Raw genomic sequence first — 20,132 nt, 5'->3', positions numbered from 1 at the left:
AGGGAAGCAAAGGAAGAGAAGACTCAAGTAACAAACCTATAAATAACTTTTTTTTTTTTTTTTTTTTTTTTTTTTATGAGAGAGAGTCTTGCTCTGCCATCCAGGCTGGAGTGGAGTGGTGCAATCTTGGCTTACAATCTTAGCATCACAATTGGGATGCTAAGAAATGTTGGGAATGGAGAAACAAAAGTTATCATTTTTAGTTACTTGGTAAAAGTTAATCACAATTCAGTTGGTAAATTCTCAATTATCATTATTCAAATGTCAGCTAAAGTAAATCTCCAAACCAATCTTGCCCAACAGTTGATCACTCTTTCCATGCTTGATAGCTCTACCTTGTAAAGAGTTATTGGCTGGGTGTGGTGGCTCATGCCTGTAATCCCAGCACTTTGGGAGGCCAAGGCAGGCAAACTGCCTGAAGTCAGGAGTTCAAGACCAGCCTGGTCAAAATGGCGAAACTAAATAAAATACAAAAATTAGCCGGGCGTGGTGGCATGTGCCTGTAATCCCAGCTACTCATGAGGCTGAGGCAGGGGAATTGCTTGAACCAGGAAGGTGGAGGTTACAGTGAGCCAAGGTTGCACCACTCCACTCCAGTCTGGATAGCAGAGCAAGACTCTCTCAAAAAAAAAAAAAAAAAAAAAAAGAGTTATTTATAGGTTTATTACTAGAGTCTTCTCTTCCTTTGCTTTCCTTTCCTTTCCCTTCCTTCCTTCCTCCTCCCTTTTTCCTTCCCTCCCTCCCTTCTTCCTTCCTTCATTCCTCCCTCCCTTTCCTTCTCCTTCTCCTCTTGTTCCTCCTCCTCTTCCTCTGCTTCTTCTCCTTCCTTCCTCCTTCCTTTCTCTCTCTCTCTTTCTTCTTTCTTTCTTTCCTTTCTTTCTCTCATTCTTTCTTTGTCTGTCCCCCTGACTTTAGAGAAAAGAAATGGTATCATCTTGGTTGTGTTCTGTTACATGAATCTGACAAATATTTGTTGGGCTCAAGGAAACTGAAGGTTGTAGAAGTCACTCAGATTCTTGGAAATATAGTTGCTCAACTGTAAAATAGTCATAATATCTTTTTCTTACGGTTGCTGGACTAATTTTAATAATTTGCCATATATGTCTGGTAAATGTCATGCCCTCAGCTAAATGGTTGTTGATGTATTACTATTTTCAAGTATATTATTTTAAATATTTCATAATATGTCTATTTTTATTATGGAGACAGAGTCTTGCTCTGTCACCCAGGCTGGAGTGCAGTGGCGCAATCTTGGCTCACTGCAACCTCCGCCTCCTGGGTTCAAGAGATTCTGCTGCCTCAGCCTCCTGAGTAGCTGGGACTACAGGCGCCGCCACCACGCCCAGCTAATTTTTTGTATTTTTAGTAGAGACAGGGTTTCACCGTGTTAGCCAGGATGGTCTCCATTTCCCAACCTTGTGATCCGCCCACCTCGGCCTCCTAAAGTGCTGGAATTACAGGCGTGAGTCACGGTGCCCAGTCAGTATGTGTATTATTATCACTAGTACTAATAATAATTGAGTTCCTAGGTGGACCTGGGGTAAACTTCATCTGCTGAAGACTTGAAGTGATTGTCTTTGTCCTCTAAATAGAGTCTAAATGATTTCAGTAAAGCACAGACCACTTCTTTTTTGCATTTTTTTTTTCTTTTCCAGATACGTTCTTGGTTATGCTTTCTCTGCCTTTTACTTCTTAAAATTTTTTTCAAGTGTTCTTAAGATGACTTCTCTCATTCTAATGGTTTTAATATTAAATTTCTAAATCTGGTTTTAAAATGAAACAGGATTACAAAACATGTTTGCAGATTAAGCTGGTATTAGAGAGATTAATAAATAAAAGTATTTTTTAACATGGGAACTCCACAATGTTGTGGTAGCTGGGGACAAATGTTTCTAGTGTATTTTGTGGCAGGGAAATGCAATCAGTTCATATGGGAGATGAATTTAGTTTTTGGATGCTCCTCCTTGTAATTAATAATAAATCCTGGTTAAAATAATGAAAGGAAAACAGGAAACGGAAGAAAAGAATCTCTAATCTGTGACTGGAGTGTAACTGTTTGGATAGTAATTATTGCCACATTTTTTGTATCATTACGAAAGTAAAATATCAGACCAACATTCTGATTGTTTTATAAAAGAAAACAGGAACATCATTTTGTTCCTGATACTTGGCACTGACATTTCTACATATTATTAGAAGTAGCATTTGTCCCTTTACTGTAATAATGTGTTTCGAACAGATTGATTTTGACATTCTAATAAATAACCAACATGTAGGCAATTGAATATTTTGATTTTTTCCCAAAGAATTAGTTAAAACTTACATATACATTTGAAGAATCATCAACTTTTAGATAGCATTTCATTAAAACCATGAGACCAGATGAAATTACTTAGGGAATAAACAGAAATGCATAGACATTTTTGTTTGTTCTTAGTTTTCAATCATTGAAAAAATGATAAATTATCAGGCAAGGTAACTGGTGATCAGTTTCGTTATCAAAGAGGAATAAACAACTATAAAAACTGAAGGGCAATTGCCATATTAAAGTAAAAATCCTTTTGGGATTAAATAGAGGGCACTGCTCTAGTAAGATATAGCAAACACTAAAAATGTTAGAGGTGATTTGAGACCTCGGTATTCCTTCCTGAAGCCAAATTTAGATATACAGTTGATTTTACTATTTATTCAAGTTTACCTGCCCAGGAGAAAAAAGAAAAAAATGAATTTTTCATTTTGTGTTTTTCTTAAATTAGGCAAATTCTAAAACAGATTTGTATTTTACTAGCTCACATTCTACTTAAAATGAACAAGTACAGATATGTTTATAACCCTATTTTCTGACCTTCTACTCTAGTCTGGCTTTCTCCTCATGCTGACTTCTTCCAGATTAACAATCTCAGAGCAATTCCAGAAGTGTAGTGTGATCACAGTCTCTATTTAATGTGCAGCAAAATACCAATAGACTTTATTTGCCTAAATAATCAAAAAGATATCTATAAATGTGCATGCATAAAAATCCTAAAATAAATAAAAATGTTAAAGAAGTAAGTCTTTAACATTTAAAAATTACTTGCTGTTGTTGTTTTGAAGAGTTTCTTTCTTAGGTCTTTGGAACTATTTCATCTGGTAGGGGAAGACAGTCTGATTTTTCATTAGTAGAAATAGTAGTGATATAAAAACAGTAGTAATAGAAAAGATAGTGCATGTAAGCATACTATTTCCGAGTTTAACTAAGAATTGGTGAAGTAGGTTAGGAAACACAGCCATGAACATTTCAGGGGTCATGGCACAGAGCAAAGATAAGCATAGAGTAATATGGAAGTGATGTCTTGACTGAGCCTCTATCTAACTGAACACATGTTATTCAGGTCCTTCAAATCAATTTCTGCATGTTTATTTAATACATACCAACTTGCTATGGTTGGAGTGGCTTACTGGATCACAATTCTCATCTCATTCTTTCAATTTAATATTGCTGAGCCTAAGAAAGGTCACTTTTTAAACCATGTTTATTTTACTCGGAAATCAAAATTTGGACAATGTTTAGAGAAAATAGCTTTTCTCTGCTCCTCTCAGAACCTGAAGGTTTGTTCACTCAAATTTTTGACAGTTGATGATCACTCTCTGTTGCAAGTTTATCTGGGGCTACCAATGAGAAAACCTACACGTGGCCTCTGTGCTTTCTCACAGAATGGTAGCTGAGTTTCAGAGACAAATGTTTTGAGAAAGAAAAAGTGATAGAAATAAAGGGAGAAGGAGAGAGAGAGAGAGAGAGAGAGAGTAGACAGAAGCCTTAGAAGTCATGCAACATCACATCCACTGCATTCTATCCATCAAGCCAGCCACAAATGCCACCAAAATGCAAAGGCATGAAAAACAGACTTTACATCTTTATTAGAAGAGGCAGAATTCTGCAAAAGCATATAGGCAATAGAATCTCTCATAACTGGTTTGCTCGACATGCTGTCAGTATAGTTCCACAGAAGAATTTTGTTGTTGCTGTCCTTATTTTCTAAAGAGTAAAGTTTTATCATGAAGAACATAACTGATGAATATGAAGGAAAGAAAGATAAAACAATTAACAGTGTGTGCATATTTACGTGTGTATGCATGCTAAGTATACATTCCTTCAAAAGGCTCCTATTCACTGCTTGAAACTTCATGGGGAAATTGATTCATGGCTAAATATAAATAGCAGCTTCCATTTTAATATACAGTCTTCCTTGGTATAACAGGAAATTGGTATGACTTCACACATCAAATATTCTTTTTCCTCCCCTTCCTCCCTCTTCTCCTCCATCTCCTTCTGCTGCTTCTTCCTTTTTTCTCTTTTATAAAATAAATTTGCATTATTATCCTCAAAGTAACAGTTATAGCTCATCACACTCCATGCCCACACTGTTTCTTCAGACTTGAGATTAAATCCAAAGACATAATGTAATGGCCAGTGATTGTCAAAGTGCAGAAAAGGTCTATCTAGGGAAGAAGTCTCAATAGGAAGAAAATGTGGAACACTCAATGGAAAGAAGAGAGGAGAGTCAGACCCATTCTCACTCTCTTCCTTTTGGTGTAGAAATATGGTAGGTAGACAGAGGGAACAATGCAAAAGAAATACCAGCCCAGTGAGGAGGGAACTCAATGCCATTTGGGGAACAGTTGTTGCTTTTTGTGGTACATTTTAGAGAAATTCAAGTAGTCATGTTTAGGTTTGGTTAGAAGAGGTGACTAGACAGATTATCTGCAGGGCTCGTCATGATCTTCATAGAATAAGTGGCAGAGTAATTGGTGATATAAGATTCTATGTGCCCAGAACACAGCACAGAAAACATGAACAGGAAGAGGCCTCCAGGGGAGTCAGACTTAAAAAGGCACAATATTTAAAAATGTCACCATAAGTGGCAAATAGTAGAGTCCAAGGACTTCAGTAATGGGTACTAGAATGCTAACCACACAACAGATAGGGCCAGTCCTGCTTCACTAGTTGTGGGTTCAGGGACCAAAACAGAAAGTCCCTGCTTAGCAGAGACCAGCAAGATTCAAAAGACACCTTGTAGATCAGGGAACACTGCTATGGAGGTTCTCCCTTCCTGCACATATGTGGAGAGGAAGGGTAGAGGAGAAGAAAGTCTAAACTCCTGAGCACTTGTACAAAGAAGACTGATACATCCAAAATTATTATCTAAACTGGAAGGGACTGTGATTCTATCAACTTCAGGTTGCAATTTAGGTTTCCCTGACCACTTATAAAGTAACTGTTAATGAGGATAATCAGATTGGTTGTAGTAAATTAAGACCAACAAGATTTTGCCCATCTGAGTACATGCTCATCTAGCAAATATGTGAGCCTTCCCCCTTAGAGAATATTGAAGGCCTTATCATGAAAGAACCAATTTAGCCAACGTAAAAGAACAGAAATGTCTTCCCTTAGGAAATAGAGGTCCAAGGTATTCAAATGGCCTGCTTACAAGTAGCAGAATAGAAATCAGCATTCAGGATGCCTGGCATCCAGTTCAGTTTTCCCTGCCACACTATGTCCCACATGCAGTCAGGTCTGCTTGCTGTCTAATGGAAAGTCAGTGGAGGAATGAGTTCAGATGGGAAGGGACAGACCAGATTAAAGGTGTGAAAGCCCAGAACACTAATTGGCAAACGTCAGTTAATTTTTAAATATAATGTCTTCATCATTAAACACTTACTCTTCTCAAACTACGTGAAATCATCAAAGGATGTTACTGAGTCAACAGAAAAAAAGACAAGATCCATCTTGGATCATTTCACTGTTGGAGACTAAGCAGAAGTGAAAATCTCCTCTAGCAAAATTAGCCACTTGAATCATCTAAATGAGCTTAACAATGTTATACTAGATTACCTTTCAGAGTAATTAGACCACCGATTCCTGTCAATTTAAGGAGGCTACTTTCCAGAATGTGTTGAACTTGACATCATTCCCAAACTGGTAGAAAATGGAATAATGAGAATTATAGTTTTGATATCTTTTGTTTAGCCAAGTATGCTTTCTTCCACAAAGTGATCATAGCAATTCTTAATATTATAGATACTTCATTTTCTTTGTTCAACCCATTTTGTAACATGCTATTTTATTATTTTGAAAATTGTAGAATTGTGTATATTCTTCTTAGGCATATTGGTCAAGCTGTAATTTTTTTTTGTTTAGCATAATTAGAAGTCTGGTATAAAAAAGTGTTTTAAAAAATATTACCTAAAAAAGAAAGTATGGGGCAGTGCAGCTTATGCGTAGGAAATTTCATTTGTTTGCATGCACAAGTAAATATTTTCATGGTGAAGTCAGATGTGTTTGCATGACCAAAGCTCTTTTGCATGTACAAATATGGGTTTCAAGTACCCAAATTACACAAATACATATGCTAATATAATGTGTTGTAGTTGTCAAATTTTTTTCTCAGTAAAATATCAAGGATGAATGAGCTCATTAGTTCCACAGTAAGCAGTTTTTCTCCCGGAAAGCATCTTATTTTAAAATACTCATCCCTCTATCCTTGCAACTTATAGAAATAAAAAACAATTTTTTTAACTTGAAGAAACACTTTTGAAAGGCAAATATCACACAAAATATTTAATTACAACACAGGCATAACAGTTAAGTTTTTAAGAAAGATTTTCAATTTGTCTAAGAAAGTTACATAGAAACCTACTAAACAGCCACAATTTTAGGTACTAAATTCACCATGCTATTCCTAGAGAGAAACAATAATTTTTTGAAAGGTGGAGTAATTCTCACAGGTCATGGGAATTAATTTGAGGTGGACCTTCACCAGCTCTGTGACTCTACCAATCCTAAAGATCTGCTACTTTGCTGGAAAACTCTTCTCATTTTCTCAAATGTGGCATTATAGGCGGTAACCATTACTGAATACTCAGAAAGGAAAGTGAATCTTCAAAGGGGAATATTTTAAAAACGTGCCTGAAATGTGAATTTTAGAAAAATAACTTTCCTCTCTCACAACTTTTCCTCATTAGAATATCTTTCCAAAGTTACCTTGTAAGTTAAATTAAGGTTTAAAAGAGCTTTTAGAGTAACTTGATCATGTTTTAAGAGTTCAAAAACAATCATTTTATTGAGGCGTTGGAAATAGTTTAATAAAGTCATGCCTAAAGTTTTTCTTCAATTTTATTTTTTCCTAATAACATGTTCTGGACTACATGACTTCTCTCAAGTACACATTCAATGATGTATATTGTTTGAATAAGTATATTCAGAAGTCTTCCAAAACAAGCAATTGTGGAAATTTAGTAAGGCTTATTTGGGCCCAAAGCATGATTTTCTTCGGAATAGTTTCTTATTCTTTTAGACTGTAAGCAATGGACATTAATTGTATTTGTATTTATACTATATAAAAATGTATTTATACTATATATAGAAGATATTCACTGTGACATACATAAACATAAATATAATGAACATTTATTTATATGTAGTATAAATTCACTGCTATCAATATATGTATTATACATACAGTAATATAAGTTCATTGGTATCATTCTCTATGAAATACTAAAAGTTCTATTCAGCACATCAGATTCATTCACCAAAAAAAAAAATGATTTTGTTATCATGAATTTCACAGCATTCACTCTGTACTGAGGAGAGAGAGAGGGGTTGGAATTCATGGGACTTTAAGGAAACTGAAACCTAGTCATGAAGAAACATGCACAAAATGACCTACTACTTCCAAAATGTTATATCAAGAGTTTAAATTGTGCATCACAACAAATGGAAATAAGTGATCCGATGTGAACGGCACTTGAAAGGGTTGATGTGGAGTTCACTGTCATTATCAGAGTAGCACAGATTGGCAGAGGAAGACTTCAGGTGTTTAGATAGAAGGAATGATCTCAGCAAAGGAGGAGAAGAGATTAGAACTCCTCAGCAGAAGCCAAAAAGCAGTCAGAAGTTGCTATAGGCTACCACTCATAAGGAAGAACAGGTGGTATTTGGTTTTCTGTTCCTGTGTTAGTTTGCTAAGGACAATGGTCTCCAGCACCATCCATGTCCCTTCAAATGACACGATCTCACACATGAACACATAGAAGGGAAGAACACACACTGGGGCCTTTCTGAGGGTGGAGAGTGGGAGGAGGCAGGGGATCAGGACAAACAACTATGGGTACTAGGCTAAATACCTGGGCAATGAAATAATCTGTACAACAAATGCCCATGACCAACTTTACCTATGTAATAGACCTACACTTGTACCCCTGAACTTAAAATAAATGTTTTTTTTTAAAGTTGCTATAAGCTTGTTAAAAGAGGAATAGGAATTGAGAATATGTAATACAAACGAAAAATAGAGCCATGCCTGTTGACCACATTCTGGGAACCATCACACAAGTCAGCTTTGTTAGATTGATTAACCTTATACAGCCACAGTGTAGCTAGACCCTTGTCATGCATCTCATTATTCTTTTCACATAACCTCATGCGTATCTCACCATTGAGGACAACAGCGAGAACCAATCTTGTCTTCATTCTAGAATTAGAGTCATAGGGACAACAAAAACAACAATAAAGTCATGGAGCATCTAACTGTCCTTATATCTAAATGTCAAGAAATGACCCTGATGTGTCATCCCCACCCTGCTTTACAATCAATGTTGTCCCAATTATAGTATTGATCCTTATGTTCTTCAAATGCCAACGTCTGATGCACATGAAAGAAGAGGTTGTTGGGTCCATTCCAAAGACGACTAGGGAAAAAAAGTATTCAGAGATGAGGAGAGCCTGGAAGATAAACTTTTTGGCCCAAACGCAGCTTCCCATTCAAAGAAAGAATTCTACAGTGGGCAACGCTTCCATCTCCAAGACCTATTATGGGCACATTTAACTTCTGGCCAGATTCCCAGCATTTCTGCTATTCTTTGACTTTTGTACTGGTCCACAATGATGGAAATTCATGCATAAAAGTATATGTAGAGTAAGAGTGCACAAATGGGGCATCTTCTATTCACCCGTTGAAAGAGAGGGTCCATTTCTGAATGCAAGCTTGCTATTTCCACCCAATAAAAGGTGTAGGAAACATAAAAGGTCTATTAGATCATCTTGTCAACTCTTTTTCTTAGTTTCATCAACAGTCCAGGATGCTGTCAAATGAAACTCCTCACATTAGGGCATCTCCAAGGATAAAGGCCAGGCACACCTCTGGAATTTACATAGATGCCCAGTGTGCCAACCAGCTACAACAAGGTTCTATGATTCATGATTAGAAATGATCAAAGACCACCTCCCAGTGTTTCTTTCTCCCAGAATTAATAAACTGTATGACACTGAATTCACAAAATATTGTATTTTTAAGCATTCATATGCAATGATTCCTTTCATTGCTATTAATAAACTGGAGGACTCATCCAGCTGAACTCTTTCACTGTGTGTGTGAGTGCGCGCGCGCACATGCACGTGCTCCCACTTGGACTAGAAGAAAATCCCAGCATCATCTATATCTGACAAGCTTGCTGTACTGTGCTAATGAGCCCTAACGGTTTTAACATAAGTCCTGCAGGGCTGGACTACTTGAGGCTTATTCCATCATTGACAAAAAATGCTCAAGCTTATGGCAGTACTAGACGTTCAGAGAGCTTGAAGTGAAATACAGTCTGTCAATCTGTTCAGTGTCATACCTATAATCAGAATGCTGGGAATGTCTGCACAAATCCTTGTGCTTTTTCTTATGAATTGGAAGACTTTTCTTTCTTAAATAAAAGGAAACAGATCATGCAGCATGTTGAGTAGAAACAGGCTGGTGCATAACAGGAGAAGAAAATCCAATGGAGTAGCCACACACAGATTCCCTTTACTTCTAGGTTGGCAGGCAAAGTAAGATTTGGAATTAACACCAGAAAGGAATTTCTCCCATCTCTTTCCATGGAGCTGGCTCACTGATGTTCAAGCCATGTTAATAGTCTCAGACTGCTGGCTCTGGAAAATGCTAAAGGTATCACAAGGCACTCAGACATTTACCAGTGAATCCAAAATATATAAGCATTTATCCAAGTGCACCCAGTTTCCCAGTCTTCATTAATAATCAGGTAATTGAAAGTGTTCTCATCTCTAATGCCTAATGCAGTAAATTATGAGCAGTCTTGTAACCACATCTATGAGGCATGTTAAAGCCTATGGTGGGTTCTCAACCCTGGCGGCATGCTAATGTCACCCAGAGAGCTCTCACCAAATACCTACATCCAGAGCCCATCCCCAGAGATTCTGGCTTAATTGGCCTGAAGTAGAGCCAAGCCTTGGTATTTTTTTATTGCTCCCCAGGAGATTCTGGTGTGCAGCCAAGATTGAAAGACTAAAATTAACAAGCTGAATCTGAAATGAATTATAGGTATATTGGTATATTATAATAACATGTAACCCTTTATTAGAAGACTCAGAACTTTCTAGAAAAAAATTCCTCTGATGCCTCAGGACTTCTCTCATTACTTCACTTGATGTCTCCTGTGTATCTCAACAATCAGGAGCTACTTGGCATAAAATGTGTGTGAGAGGCAGCCCTGCATAATGGTTAAGAACACAGTGTTTATATTCTTGGGTTTAAATCCTTACTCCTTGGTTGATCTTGGTTGAATTACTTAGTCCTTCTGTTCCTCTACTTTCCCTCTGTAAAATGGTAATAATAGCTCCAGTTGAAAGGATTGAATGACTCAATGTGTGTGAAACATTTGCACTGTGCCTGGCCCATGGGGAGTTCTACATATGTACTGGCTATTATTGTCTCTAAACTGCCAATAGCTGAAAAATAAAAATGTATGAAAATCCAAACCCCAAGTGTTTAATGCTTGAACAGTGTTCTAAACAACAGTCAGCTTTTGTTTTCCCTTTACTGTAAGTCCAGTATGCAATGACCTCTACAATTCTTAATATTCCACCCAGGACTCAGTCAAATGCACCAGTTTCTTCCATCAAAAAGGCTGCATGTTTTCTTGCCAGTATTGTCAAATTGGGAATCAGTTATTATATAATTTTGTGTTTACTAACAGCATTGTTGCAATACCATAAAAACTATAGTTTGCAAAAGAGCACTGTATTTCCAGATGTTTTATGCACGTCTATAGCAGTTTTGGTGACATTTGGAATATAAGCATTATGTAAACCTGAAATTTAAATTTCCATTTGTACAATAACAAGACTGACATAATGTGGATCCAAAGTGTGGTAGGTTTTTTAAAAAAAAAAAAAAAGAAGAAGAAGAAAAAAAACTAAAAAGTCTTTTGTATAAGCATGTGCCCCACTTAACTAGCTACTTCACTGTTTGACAAAATATCATTTGGAAACAATGTCGGTAAGTACCATCAATCCTATGTAGAAGTTGTACTGCACTGACTCTGAAATATTGTTTTGCTTTTAATTCTGCAGGCATAATTTTTCCAGTGGGTCAGAATCAAGATTACAGTAATATGAAGCAGTGGAAGAAAATCTCCCTGCTGTTAGAAGAAAACATGGTTATCCTACCTATTAGTAGACAAACATGGAAATATTTGATTTAATTTAATTTTCACATGATTTAATTTTGACTTAATGCTCTCCCAGGGAATAGTGATTTCTGATGTCAGGAACTGCCTTTCCTTTAAGGCATGTGCTTCTTCTTTAGAGGCAAGGAACTGCAAACATTTTCTGTAAAGTACCACGCATATACACTTTAGATTTTGCACCCATATGTTCTCTGTTGCAAATACTCAACTCTGCTATTGAAGCAAGAAAGTCACAAATAAATGAGCATGTCTGGTATGGAAGGCTGAATAATAGTTTCCAAAGAAAAGCAGATTCTAATACCTGCAACATGTGACTACTGCCTTATATTGCAAAAGGAACTTTGCAGGTATGGTTAAATCAAGGATCTTGAAATGAGGAGATTATTCTAGATTATCTGGATGAGCCCTAAAAGTAATCACAAGTGTCCTTATAAAAGAGAAGCAGAGAGGACATTTGACCACAGAGACAGAAGGCAATGTGACAACTGGAGCAAGATGCTATGCTACTGGCATGAAAGATGGAGAAAGGGCCAGATGCCAAAATATCAATTTTTAAGTGTACAATAGCGTTATCATCTATAGGGACAATGTTGTACAGCAGATCTCTGGTACTTACTCATCTTGCATAATTGAGAATTTATGCTCTTTGACTAGCAATTCCCTAAAGCTCCTTGCCCCAGCCCTAGGTTACCACCATGTTATCCTCTAATTCTATGAGTTTGACTATTTTAGTGTCAATTCTACGAGTTTGACTATGTCAGTGGAATCAGGCAATTTTAGTCCTTCTATGACTGGCTTATTTCACTTAGCATCAGGTCCCCAGGATCATCCAAGTTGTTGCATATAGCAGGATTTTCTTTTTTAAGCTTGAATAAATATTACATTGTAAGTACATACCATATTTTATTTATTTGTTCATCCTTAAAAGGATGTTTATTCATTTCTACATTTTGTTATTGCAAATAGTGATGCAATAAACACTGGAGTGCTAACATCTCTTCTAGATTCTGATTTTAATTCTTTTGTATAAATACTAGAAGTGGGAGGAGTGTACTATGTGATAGTTCTATTTTTAATATTTTGGGAACACTCCTTACTCTTTTCCATAGCTGCTGCACTATTTTGCATTTCTGCAACAGTGCTCAAGAGATCCAACACCTCCACATCCTCACCAACACCTGTTGTGTTTTGATTGTTGAAAACAGCCATACTAAAAAGTGTGAGGTGATATCCCATTATGGTTTTGATTTGCATTTCTCTGATGATTACTGACAATGAACATCTTTTTCTTATACCTGTTGGCCATTTATATGTCTCAACGACTGTTTATTCAAGACTTTGGCCCATTTCTTAATCTGATAATTAGGTTTCACTATTAAGTTACAAAAGTTTCCTTATATATTTTGGAAATTAATCGCTTATATAATAAATGGTTTACAAAGATTTTATTCCATTCCCTAGATTGCCTTTTTCACTCTATTGATTATTTCCTTTAATGTCAGAAACTTTCTAGTTCAATGTTGTCCCACTTACCTATTTTGATTTTCTTGCCTGCTTTTGATGTCATATTCATGAAATTATTGCCAATACCAATGTCTTGAAGTTTTACAGTTTCAGGTCTGATATGTAAGTCTTTAATCCACTTTGAGTTGAATCTGCATATGATTTAATATAAAGGTCCAATTTTATTCTTTTGCATGTGGATATCCAGTTGTCCCAGAGCCATTTGTTGAAGAAATTATCCTTTCTCAGTTTTATGACCTTTGTCAAAGATAATTTGACCATATATGTGTGAATTTATTTTGGGGTTCTCTATTCTGTTCCATTTTTCTATGTGTTTGTCTTTATGCCAGTAACACATTATTTTTTATTGATAAAGTTTGTGTTTTTACTATGTATAATGTATTGTTTTAAAGTATGCATACAATGTTGAATAACTCTAGTTAATTAATATATGCATCCCTTCATATGGTTATCATTTTTGTGATGAGAACACTTCATATCCACTTCCTTAGCTATTGCTATAGCTTTGGAATAAATTTTGAAATTAGGAAGTGTGATGCCTTCAGCTTTATTCTTCTTTGTCAAGATTGTTTTAGCTATTTGAGGTATTTTGTACTCCCATATAAATTTTAGAATTATTTTTTCTAATTCTATAAAAAATTTCATTGGGATTTTGATAGGGATTACATTGAATCTGTAGATTACTTTGGGCAGTATTGACGTTTTAACAATATTAAGTCTTTGAATCTATGAACACAGGATATCTTCCATCTGCTTGTATCTTATTTCATCAATGTTTTGTAGTTTTCTGTGTACAAGTATTTTGCCTCCTCAATATGTTCTGCTTTTTGTTGCCTTGTAAATGGGCTTGTTTTCCTAATTATTTTTTCAGACAGATTGTTGTATAGAAACTCAACTGATTTTTGTATGTTGATTTGCATCCTGTAATTTTAATGACTTTATTAGTCCTAATGTTTTTTAATGGAGTCTTTAGCGTTTTCTATGTATAAAAACTGCATCTGCAAACAGAGACAATGCTAATTTTTCCTTTCTGATTTGAGTGCCACTTTTCTTGCCTAATTTCCCAAGCTAGGAATTCCAGTACTATGTTAAATAAAACAACAAGTGACAAAAGAGGGCATCCTTGCTTTGTTCCAAACCATAGAAGAAAAACTTGCAACTTTTCACCTTTAAGTATGATGTCAACTGTGGGCTCTTCATATATGGCCTTTATTATATTGAGGTAATGTCTTTCTATGCCTCGTTTGTTTAGAGTTTTTATCACAAAAATGTTGTTGAATTTTGTCAAACACTTTTTCCACATCTGTTAAAATAACATGTATATGATTTTATTCTGCTAGTTCATTCAGGCTGTTATAACAAATACTTTAAATTGGGTGGTTAATAAAAAGAAATTTATTTCTCACAGTTTTAGAGGATGAGATGTTCACAATTGAGGTACTGGCCTCTTTTATAAGAACACTAATTCCAATCATCTCCCAAACACTCTCCCTCCTAATGTCATCACATTGGTGATGAGGTACTAACGCATGCATTTTGGGGTGACACAAACATTCAGACCATAGAAGCGGCATAGTATATTAATTATTTTTGTATGTTAAAACAATCTCATGTCTCAAAGAGAAATCCCACTTGGTCATGGTGTATGATCCTTTAAATGTGCTGTTGAATTCAGTTTGCTGGTACTTTGTTAAAAATTTTTACGTCTTCAGAGATATTGACCTGTAGTTTTCTTTCCTTGTGGTATATTTGTCTGAATTTGGTAACAGGGTAATGTTGAGATCTCATAAAATGAATTTGGAAGTAAGTCCTCTTTTCCAGTTTTTTTAAAGAGTTTGAGAAAGGTTGATGTTAAATCTTCCTTTTATGTTTGGTAGAATTTACCAGTGAAGTCATCTGGTGCTGGGCTTTTCTTTATTAAGAGGTTTCTGGACAATGATCCAATCGTATATAAATATATATAGATATACACAGATGTAATTTATAGATAATATAATTTATATTATATAATATATTGATATCAATATAATTTATGTTGATATATTGATATCAATATATTATATATAATATATTAATATGTAACATACATTAATATATTATATATCATTGATATATCATTAATATATCAGATGATACATATCATTAATATATTATATATTTATATATCACTATATTAGATATGATATAGTAATATATTAGATATTATATATGATATATAAAATATATAATATAAAATATAATAAAACTATATAATACATTATATATAACATATATAACATGTATATTTATACCTATATGTGTATATATATTGGGGTGTGTGTGTATGTGTGTGTATATATATATGTACGTTCTTTGGGATCAGCTGAAGTACGTCTTCTTTCATTTCTGATTTTACTTATTTTTCTATCTTCTTTTTTAGTCTAGCTACAGGTTGTCAATTTTGTTTGTCTTTAAAATATACCAACACTTAGGTTTGCTTTCTGTATTGTTTTCTATTTTCTATTGTGTTTATTTCTGTTCTAAACTGTACAGTCTCCTTTCTTCTGCTAACTTTAGGCTTAGGTTGTTCTTCATTTTACTTTTTCACCCATTTTACTCCTTTGAGGTGTATAAACCTCCTTCTTAAAACTGTTTTTGCTGCATCTCAGAAATGTTTAGTATGTTGCATTTTTATTTTTGTCTCAAAATATTTTCTAATTTCCCTTTTGATTTTTTTCTTTTACCTACTGGTTCTTGAGAAGTAAGTGTGTTTTTAAATTTCCATATATTTGTGAATTTTCCAGTGTTTCTTCTGCTCTTGATTTCTAGTTTTATTTCATTGTGGTCACAAAAGATACTTGGTATAATTTCAGTCTTCTTAAATTTGTTAACATTTGTTTTGTGACCTAGCCTGTGCTCATCCTAAAGAAATATTCGTGTACACATCAGAGGACTTTCTATTCTGCTCCTCTTGGTTTGGATGTTCTACATATATCTGTTAAGCCTATTTAGTCTATAATGTTATTCAAGTCCTCTGTTTACTTATTGATATTCTGTCTGGACGTCTGTCCATTATTGAAAGTATGGCATCGAAGTCTCCTCCCATTACTGCATAGCTGTCTATTTCTACCCTCAGCTTTATCATAAACATATAAAGCTCATCTGCCATATATATTTAAATGCTCTAATGCTGGAGGTATATGCACTTATAATCATTGTTTCGTCCTGGGAAACTGATTGTTTTATCATCACATAACGTCTTTTTTATGTTTAGTGAAAGTTTTAGACTTAAAAATCTATTTTGCCTGATATAAGTGTGTCCACCTTTGCTGGATTTTGGTTGCCATTTACATTAAATATCTTTTTCCGTCCCTTCACTTGTAGCTATGTGTGTCCTTAAATCTAACGTCAGTTTCATGTGGATACAGCATAGCTGGATAATTTTTTAGTCCATTCAGCCATTCTAAGCCTTTTGATTGGGACATTTAATCATTTCAACTTTAAAAGTTTAATTATTTATAGGAAAAGATTTACTATTAACATTTTGTTGCTTGTTGTTTATCTTATAGTTCTTTTCTCTCTTTTTGTCTTTTTATTTGATTTGATTTGATTTTTGGTGGGGGGGGTGGGGGGATGGAGTTTTGCTCTTGTTGCCTGGGCAGGAAAGCAATGGCGCAATCTCAGCTGACTGCAACCTCTGCCTCCTGGGTTCAAGTGATTCTCCTGCCTCAGCCTCCCTAGTAGCTGGGATTACAGGCACTTCCACCACGCCTGGCTAACTTTTTTGTATTTTTAGTAGAGACGGAGTTTCACCATGTTGGCCAGGCTGGTCTTGAACTCCTGACCTCAGGTGACCCACCCGCCTTATCCCTTCAGAGTGCTGGGATTACAGGCATGAGCCACTGCGCCTGGCCTCTTTTTGTCTCTTGCTCTCTTCATTTGTGTTTCATTGATTTTTTTTATTGATATACCTTTATTTCTTTTTATTTTTCTCTTGTGCTGTAGGCATTTTATTGTGGTTACCATGGGATTAACATAAAATACCTTACAGTTATAACAGATTTTTTAAAAAATAACAATTTAACTTCAAGCATATGCAAAAACTTTTTTCTTTCCCCTACACTCAGTTATTGATTTCCTAATTTAAATTAAGTTATAGTGTGGATCTATTATCATATTTTTAAATGCTAGTTATTTTCAATACATTTGTCTTTTATATTAGAATTAAAAGTGATTTGTCCACCATTACAATAATACAGCATTCTGTATTTGTCTATACATTTATCTTTTTTTTTTTTGAGATGGAGTCTCACTCTCTCAGGCTGGAGTGCAATGGCATGATCTCAGCTCACTACAACCTCTGCCTCCCAGGTTCAAGCAATTGTCCTGCCTCAGCCTCCCGAGTAACTGGGACTACAGGTGCCTGCCACAACACCCAGCTAATTTTTGTATTTTAAGTAGAGACAGGGTTCCATCATGCTGTCCAGGCTGGTCCAGAACTCCTAACCTCAGGTGATCCACCCACCTCGGCCTCCCAAAGTGCTGAAATTACAGGCATGAGCCACCACGCCCGGCCCTATACATTGATCTTTACAAATAAGTTTCACACTCTTTATGCTATTCTGTTACTGGTTAGTATCCTTTCCTTTTGACTTAAAGAACTCCCATTAGCATTTCTTGAGAGGCAAATTGAAAGAATGGTGATGAGCTTCCTCAGTTTTTATTAGCTTGGAAAAATCCTTCTTCTTTTTTTTTCTTTGAATGGTATTTTTGCCAGCTATAGTATATTTAGTTGGTAGTCGTTTATTTGTTTATTTCTTTTAGCACTTTCAATAAATCATCCTACTCCCATCTAACTGGCAAAGTTTCTGCTGAGAAAATTATCTTACAGTCTTGAGGAGGTTCCCTTATAGGAGACAAGACATTTTTCTCTTGCTACTTTCAAAATTCTCTTTGGCTTTTGACAATTTGATTACAGAGTGTCTACATATAAATTTTTTGGGTTTATTCTTTTGGGCTTGGGTTGAGGAGGCAAATTTCTGGTCTATATATTCATTTCCTAACCCAGATTTGGAAAGTTTTTAGCATTAACTTTTAAAATGTGCTTTCAGTATCATTTTTTTTCTCCAAGATCCCCATTTTATATATACATTGGTCCACTTGGTGGTGTCCCATAAGTTCCTTAATCTTTCTTCACTCTTGTTTTCTTCTGTTTTCTTTCAGCTTCTATGACTGAATAATTTTTATAACCAGGCTCTGACTTTACTAACACTCTCTTCTGTTTGATTTAGTCTACAGTTGAAGTTCATTAGTGAATTTTTCAGTTCAGTTATTATATTCTATAGTCCCATGATTTCTGTTGGTACATTTTTAATATTTCCTATCTCTTTGTTGAAATTCTCACTTTGTTTATGCATTATTCTCCACTTCTTGGTGAGAAATTTTAAGATGCTTATTTTGAATTATTTGCTAGATAAATTATATAACTCCATTTAATTCAATTCAGGTAGGTTTCTAGAGATTTGTCTTCCTTCTTTGATTGGAACATCATTGCCTAGTTCTCTAGTTCCCTTTCCTCTCTGTGTTGCTGTCTGAATATTATACAAAAGAGTCACTTCTCCCACTCTTTAAAGACTAGCCTTGTCTAGGAGAAGTTCTCACTAATCAGCCCGGCCAGAGATTCCGAAGACTTCTCGAACCTGTAAGTTTTTCAACCCACTTTCTTTATTATACTCACCACCCCCACCACCACAGGCATCTAGAATATGCCAGATGCCATCAATACTCCAAGACAAGAAAAATAAAACCAGTTCTTCGGAAGTCCCTGAAAAGGCTGGATTATTGGGTACTCTAAGTCAACTCTTTCAATACCCAAAGAGGAGCTGGGAGCTGGGATTTTTATCTTCTCACTCTGATCTGCGCAGTCAGGTGAGCAGCTGTGGTGACTAGTTGTGTGCTAAAAACCCTATGCCTGCTTTGCTCATGTTCTTACTAACTATCCTCCATCACAAAGATACATTAATGGTACTATAGGTGTCAGTTTACATGACTGGTTTTTTTTTCTTAGTTGTCAATTTTTGTGAGTATATAGCAGGTGTATATATTTATGGGGTACATGAGATATTTTGATATAGGAATATATGCTTAATAACCACATCAAGATAGACAGGTGATATTCATCACCCCAAACATTTATCCTTTTTGTTATAAATAATCCAGTTATACACTTTTAGTTATTTTAAAATATAAAATTAAATTATTATTGCCTTTAGTCACCCTCTTGGGCTATCAAATACAAGGTCTTATTTATACTTCCTATTTTTTGTACCCATTAACCATACTACTTTTTTCCCACTACCAACCACTACCCTTCCCAGCCTCTGGTAACCATCCTCTACTCTCTATACCCATGAGTACAATTCTTTTAATTTCTAGCTCCCATAAAAAGGTGAAAACATGCAAAGTTTGACTTTCTGTGCCTGGTTTATTTCACTTGACATAATGATTTCCAAGTCATTATGTTAATGACGTGTTCCATTCATGCTGCTGCAAATGACAGGATCTTTTTTGTTTTAATAGCTGAATAGTATTCCATTGTATATACGTACCACATTTTCCTTAGTTATTCATCTGTTGATGGACACTCAATTTGCTTCCAAATCATGGCTACTGTGAATAGTGCTATAATAAACATGGGAGTGCAGATATCTATTCAATATGTTAATTTCATTTCTTTTGGGTATATACCTAGCAGTGGGATTGTGGGATCATACAGTAGCTCTATTTTTATTTTTTTTGAGGAAACTTGAAACTGTTCCAATAGTGGTTGTACTAATTTACATTCCCATTAACTATGTACAAGGTCTCCACCTTCTTACTAGCATTTGTTTCTGCCCCCCCCCTTTTTTTTGGATAAAAGCCATTTTTACTGGGATGAGATGATATCTCATTGTAGTTTTCATTTGCATTTCTCTGATGATCAATGATGTTGAGCACCTTTTTATTCATCTGATTTTTATTTGTACATCTTCTTTTGTAAATGTCTGTTCAGATCTTTGGTCCATATTTTAATCAGATTATTAAATTTTTCTATAGAGTTTTTTGAGCTATTTATGTAT

The sequence above is a fragment of the Macaca mulatta genome, chromosome 3, assembly GCF_049350105.2.
Source record: "Macaca mulatta isolate MMU2019108-1 chromosome 3, T2T-MMU8v2.0, whole genome shotgun sequence".
Classification (NCBI taxonomy): Eukaryota; Metazoa; Chordata; class Mammalia; order Primates; family Cercopithecidae; genus Macaca; species Macaca mulatta.
This window is presented reverse-complemented; position numbering follows the sequence as displayed.